Source organism: Sprattus sprattus, assembly GCF_963457725.1.
Source record: "Sprattus sprattus genome assembly, chromosome: 3".
Taxonomy (NCBI): Eukaryota; Metazoa; Chordata; class Actinopteri; order Clupeiformes; family Clupeidae; genus Sprattus; species Sprattus sprattus.
The window spans coordinates 30,070,666-30,077,695 of NC_137922.1; positions in this window are offsets into that span (position 1 = coordinate 30,070,666).

Genomic DNA, 7,030 nt, shown 5'->3' on the forward strand with positions numbered 1-7,030 from the left:
CTTGGAACATCGCACGGGCTAAAAAGCCAACGAAGGGGAGTTCATAAAAAAATGCATAACTGACGCTGTTGAAATCTTGTCTCCTGAAAGTAACAAACTACAACGCATGGCGTCAGACCTCCAACTGTCCCGCCACACCGTAGAACGCAGAATATCTGAAATTAACACGGCTATTGAATCACAGCTTCACTCTGACCTTCAAGCATGCCAATATTTCAGTGTTGCATTGGATGAGAGTTGTGACATACAAGACAAGCCTCAGTTGGCGATATTTGCTCGCTCTGTGTCAATTGAGTGCGTAATCAAAGAGGAACTCTTGGACATTATGCCATTAAAAGAGAGAACACGAGGGGTAGATGTTAAAGAAACCATGATCAGTGCATTTGAGAAAGCAAACCTGCCACTACATAAGCTCACAGCCATAGCCACGGATGGCGCACCGTCGATGATTGGATCCGTGAACGGGCTCGTGGGGTTGTGCAAAGCCGACGAAACATTTCCCGACTTTTGGAATTTCCACTGCATTATCCACAGGGAGCAACTGGTGTCTAAATCATTGAATTTAGACAACGTCATGAAACCTGTGATGGAAATAGTCAACTACATCCGCACACACGCTCTTAACCACCGGCAGTTCAAGAATTTCATCGCAGAGCTGGACGAGGAGCTTCCAGGTGACCTGCCTCTGCACTGCACCGTGAGGTGGCTGTCAAGGGGAAAGGTGCTCTCTCGCTTCTTCGAACTTTTGGATGCCGTGAAACTCTTCATGGAAGAGAAGAACAAGGACTATCCACAGCTCTCGGACCCAAAATGGATCATGGATTTGGCCTTTTTGGTTGACATGTTGAGCCACTTGGACAGACTGAACCTTAACCTGCAGGGTAAAATGAAAGTGCTGCCTGATTTGGTGCAGAGTGTTTTTGCGTTTGTCAACAAACTGAAGCTGTTCAAGGCGCACGTTCAGAAGGGAGATTTAACGCATTTCCCCAATCTGCTCAAAGTTAGCGGGCAAGTCACCAGTGCCACCCTGAAGAAGCAACGCGACAGATATGCAACTCTGGTTGAAAACCTGCACGACACTTTTGTGATCCGCTTCCGTGACCTACAACTGAAAAGGCCACAAATCACCTTCCTCGTCGACCCATTCAATGCGGATACGGACTGTTTGAAAGCCCCGCTGGTCGCTGATGAGGCAGCCGCTGAGTTGGAGACAGGGGCGGAGTGGGACACAAAAATCCACCGGGACAATTCTAACTGCACCGGCCCACCACCGGCCCACAACGTGCCCACAACGTGCCCACAACTGGCCCAACCCGCATCCCCTCCACCTCCCATATATCAACTACAGAAACAACTACAGATCATTATTGTTAGATTTAGAGTTGATGTGTGGGTGACAGACATGACAGTGACAGTGACAGTGTATTTGTATAAGTACATTTATGGAAATACGGAACAAATCGACTCCCGTATTGGCTCAAATGTTATGCTAATTCGCAACAATGTGTCCTGTCAACTCACTCGCATATAGTTGACGGCTGGTTGAATAAATCCGTAATTCTTGTACATTTTGATGCACTTTCCTCCTGCATCCGCCTCTTTTTCAGTCTGGCCTTTTTGCCCCCTCCTTTCTCCTTTCTCTTATGTCCCTCCATCAGGTACGCTTCACCTGCTCTCTCTCCCTGATAGCCGCTAATTTATCTCCCTAGGTTCACTTGATAAAGGCAGAACGATACACATTTCCCAGGATGCTTTGCTCGACCATTCTACATTCAACAAAAAAACGAATTAAATCGCTGGCCAATTTATATTTGTGGTCATGAAAGTAATGGAGCGTCTGAATAAAAAGAATTACATCAATATAGGAGGCTAAACAAAAATCAGAAGGTTGGATTAATGGGAGTGAGTTTGACAGACACCACCATAGGTGTGATGTACAGAGACAAATAGTGCTATAAATAGTGGTTGGACGGTTCAATCCTATAACTTTCGGAGAATTTAGAGATTTTCACGGGACCATGATTTGACGTACATGCAAATTCGATGGGCCGCTCATGGCTTTGACTCAACGGCTGCAAAGGCCGGCCTGCAGGCTGGTTCTCGAGAGATAATTGGCCGACAGGCCCACCGGGAAAAATCCCGGTGCTCCCGATGGCCACTCCGCCCCTGGTTGGAGATGATTGATCTCGCTGAGGAGGACCAACTGAAACCTGCTTTAATGGAAGGGACCATCGAGTTCTGGAAACGTGTATCAATGGACAAATACCCCACTGTCAAAAGGGCTGCACTGAAAATACTGTCAATGTTTGGCTCAACGTACGTCTGCGAGTCCGTTTTTTCTACCTTGAAATTCGTGAAATCAAAACACCGCTCTGTTCTGAATGACACCCATCTGAAAGAACTGCTTCGAGTGGCAACAACGGAGTACGAGCCAGATTTGAGGAGGATTGTTCAAGGGAAGGAATGCCAGAAGTCTCACTAAGCAACATGCATAGTAAGTGCACACTATATTGATGTTTGAAAAGTGTGTGTGTGTGTGTGTGTGTGTGTGTGTGTGTGTGTGTGTCAGGAAGAGACTATTGGGGATGTGTACCCATGTATGATGTTGCTGGCCTGTGATCTTACTGGGGTACATTTCTGTTATCATGTTGGTGTGGCATTTACATGCAATTACATTACAATTCATCTGTCTGGCAGAGGTGTGTGTGTGTGTGTGTGGGTGTGGGTGTGGGTGTGTGAGAGAGAGGAAGGGATGGGTGATGCTCATTTGTGCAGATGTGTTTTACGTTGCTGGCCTGTGTCTTGGTATTGTAGGAGTACATTTCCGTCGTCATGTTGGTGTGTGACAAATCTGACTGAGCAGAGGTGTGTGTGTGTGTGTGTGTGTGTGTGTCAGAAGAATGGGTAATGTTTGTGTGCCTATGTGTTCATGTGCCCGTGTGCCGATGTGGCTCTTTGCTGTAACATGGTCAGATATGTGGCTCTTGGTCTCCAACTGGTTGGCCACCCCTGGTCTAGTGGATGCGCCAACATCTGTCTCAGGGCCCGTATCCTCTGCCGTTTGTCTACTAGGCCTACTCAGCCAAGATGTATAAATTCGCATTTTCTGCCTCCTTTTTTGTACCTTCGCTCCTCTGTTTACTTTCCTTTCTCTTTAGCGAACCGGATTTGTGTCCCGACATTTTAGCCTACTAAAGGCGGCTGCTTGCTTCAGGTTGGGGTTAATTGTTGCGCAAAAACTCAGTGCAGTTCATGCTCCCAAAGGTTGCGCGTGTTGTCATTTGCTTGGCAGATAGAAAGCTGTTTCCCTAACAGAAAGTCTGAAGCTTGAAGTTCTTTTCAAACCTTTGCTTGGGTAGCACTGTTAAACTGAGCAGACATGCAGACTACATTTTAGTAATCTCATCACGTAACATTCGTTTTCTAAAAACAATCACATAGTATTGCAGGTTTTACTGTGGTAGAAAATACGTTAGCTTAATGCAAACGTATATGGGAAATCCTATAGACACCGTGCTAGGTATTAGCATCAATTAATTCACGTTAATGTTTTTGTATGAGCCTGACATTTGCTCTGCAGGTAGATAACAGCTTCCCTAACAGAAAGTCTGAAGCTTGAAGTTCTTTTCAAACCTTTACTTGGGAAGCACTTCTTAAACTGAGTAGACATGCAGAATATTTTAGTAACCTCATCTAGTAACATTCGTTGATAGAATGCAGGCTGCGAGGCTCGCGTCTAACTAACCAGCCTGCGTCGCGATTTTCCCACGGGGGAAGGGGGGTGTGATACATGTGTTTTGATACATTTAAAAAAAAAAAAAACGCTAACAGCCAATAGGGAGATTGCGTTGCACAGGCCACAGGGTCAACTTGTGCTGTTAGAGACACACTCGGTATATCAGAAAGGATCAAAGAGAACGGGCCCCCCTCTACACGGGCCCGGGTGCAATTGCTCCCGTTGCTACCCCTTCAGAACCGGGCCTGTCTGTATGCTCTACTTGTATTATGTAATGTCTTGTCTGTATGTTTGTATGTCCTCTCTGTTGTGCCAGTGCACTTATATGTTTCACCGTAGGAGAGTGGGAAACGTTTTTTTTCGAATACTACGATGTCTTGACATTTGAAGTAATTGACAAATAAAGCTACTTTATCTTTATCTTTTATCTTTATCTTATCAACAATAGATCACACCGCTATGGATTGCAGACCGTTGTTAAAGCTACATTTGTGTTGAACCATGTCTCTGTGCTTTGGTGTATAGGCCTCCCAAAGCACACAGATGTCATGTTGACATGGTTTTACTTTGGGTGATCTAGAAGTATTGAGTATGGATCACCTACTAATTGTTTTAAAAGTGTGTCTGCCGCTTCCCACCATCAGACACTTGCCCTCTAGAGTCCGGCGACAGAAAAGGATCTCTTCGGCCAGCCCTTTTTGGGCTTCTTTTAAACCTGGCTGTCAGTCGGACTCAGATGTCGATTGGTTAGTTGCATGTGTAAGCTCTGCAGTCCTTGACACTATTGCATCTATGAAAATGTTCAGACCCAAGCCAAACAAATCACTGGTCTCTGGAGTTGTACCTTTATCCTTTAAGCATGCTGCGGTGGAACCTCTGCTCAAAAAGCCTAACCTGAATCCAGATTCTCCTTTCCATTTTTATCAAAATGACCTGAGAAGGTGTTTTTTTAATCAATTATAAATCTGATGATCTTAGATATGTACCAATCAGGGCACAAAACACGATCTGGTTGTCATAGTTGACTCTAAGAGCTGTTCATCTTTAGTTCTCTCAGATCTTCGATCATTCGATACAGCAGACCATAGAGTGTTATTTGAGCCACATTCGATATAGCAGACCATATAGTGATATTTGAGCGGCTGCAGCACTTTGTTGGCATTAAGGGGTGATGCTTCAGTGGTTCACCTCCTACTTTTCGAATAGTATGTTTGTGGTCAATATGGATGGCATCTTATCAAATGTTGCGGCCCTCTCATCTAGAGTCCCACAAGATTCTAGGTCTCCATTTGTTCTCATTCTATCTATTGCCCCTTGGCCAAATATTTAGAAAGCATGGGGACTCTTATCACTGCTATACAGATGACACTCTTAACCCTGATCATGATAATCTATAGTCCCTTTTTCACTGTCGTTATTGAATACTAGATAGTTTCCTCAAACTTGATGAAAAGACAGAGGTGATTATCTTTGGTTCCCCGACCACTAGTATTGGCACTAGCAGTATAGAATTTTAAAGGTTCAGGTGTTGCATAGCAACCCATTACTTGCTGAATTAAATTAAGTTTCTGTTACGTTCAATGACTGGACTACTTGCGGAATGATATAAAAGGTGTTAATTAGAAGCGAAAAAACCCGTAAACGTTGGGGTGGCCCAATCAAATCAATGGAACTTTTTGCAACATTCTGAGGAGTCGGCGGGCCGGGTGAAATCACTTGGAGGGCCGGCAGTTTGAAAGTCCTGATTTAAAGTCTCCTGACCCCCTATGTTCCAGCAAGGGATTCTCTCCTCCCCTCGTCTGATGTTTTTATAATGTCTTTTAATTATTTGTTCTCATATTTTATTATGCTTGTTTATTGTTCTGTCAAATGATTAACCTTGACATTCAACTCCTTTTGTTTTGAAATGTGCTATGTAAATATTTTTTTTTTAAACTGTCTACTTTGTAGGTAGTTAGCCTGCTAACATGCTAACGTTAGATAGTTCGCTAGCATATGCCTTGCAAATCATCTCAGTTACTTGGTTACAATATCGAGGTTTTTAGATTTCTCATTGACTTCTGCTTAGTAAAAATTTTAGTAAAAAAAAAAAAAAAAACGAATTACATTAATGTACAAACAGGATCATCCACAGCGAAGTTTAGTCCACCATCTGTTATTTTAAAGTTGAGCTGTCTGGCTGGTGCCTGTGCTGCTGCTTGAGGAGTTGAACTTTTCTTAACTTTCACAATGCAATGAGGATGGTACCAAAACTAGTTGCCTATAAAACCATATATCAAAAAGTGTCAAATTGTTGCATAGTGTGACTTTAATTAAAACAGGCAGGTGACACATTTTGTTTCCCCTCACCCACGTAATCCCTTCCTGCCAAAAGGTTAGAATATTCTGTATATAAATATATATAAATAGAGCCTAATAAGTTTAGCTACTAATTTGTTAAGCCCACACCTTATATTCCCCAAAAGCATCCCCAGATGTGGAAAATCTTTTATTCCATTGTTTTAGTATGTTTATTCTGTAGCCCTATAATAGTGTTGGTATTTTGTGTGATTATGGCGTATTCTGGGCTTACTGTGGAGGATCACACTGTGGAGACATCGTTGTGTGCTTAGATTTTCTAAACTTTGTCATTTGGAATAAATGGATCTCCCTGCAGTCAAGTATTCCATCTACAATCAACTTATTCAAATTGAATTAGAAAATACAGCTTTAAAGTTTAGTCCAAGATTCTTCAAGAAAGAGTCTAGTAGAAGACTGCACTCATATGATGTTTTGTTTTTTGCAAGTAAAAAAAAAAATGCCAGTTCTGAATGTTCACCAAAGTGTTATTAGGCTTTGCTTTGTTGATTTGTGAAGATTAAAAATTGTAAACCTCAAACCGGATATAAAACTAAATCCTGAAATAACTATTGTTCTACTCCTAGTTGTTACAAATACAGTGTTATTACATTATATGTTGTTAGTGGCCTCACCACGCCAAGTGAGTAAATGTTGGTTTTATGCTTCTCATAAGCTCATATAAGGTATATTGAGTTTTCTTTTCTATCAGGGCACCATGAGTACTCACTTAAACATCAAATTGCCACTCCATGTATCTCTTTGTTATATTCTACCCTGGTGTCTTATTGTTTCTTACTGAGTATTTCAGTTTAAAGTGACCTTTCCTTTGAGGTGCTGTAAAAAATACAAGTTTCCACCTCTCTTAAATATAGCTTTTCTACTGAATCTGAGCAGACTGTATCTGTAGATATTTGACTTTGGAGTGAATCTTTGAATTATTAATGGAACAGAAAT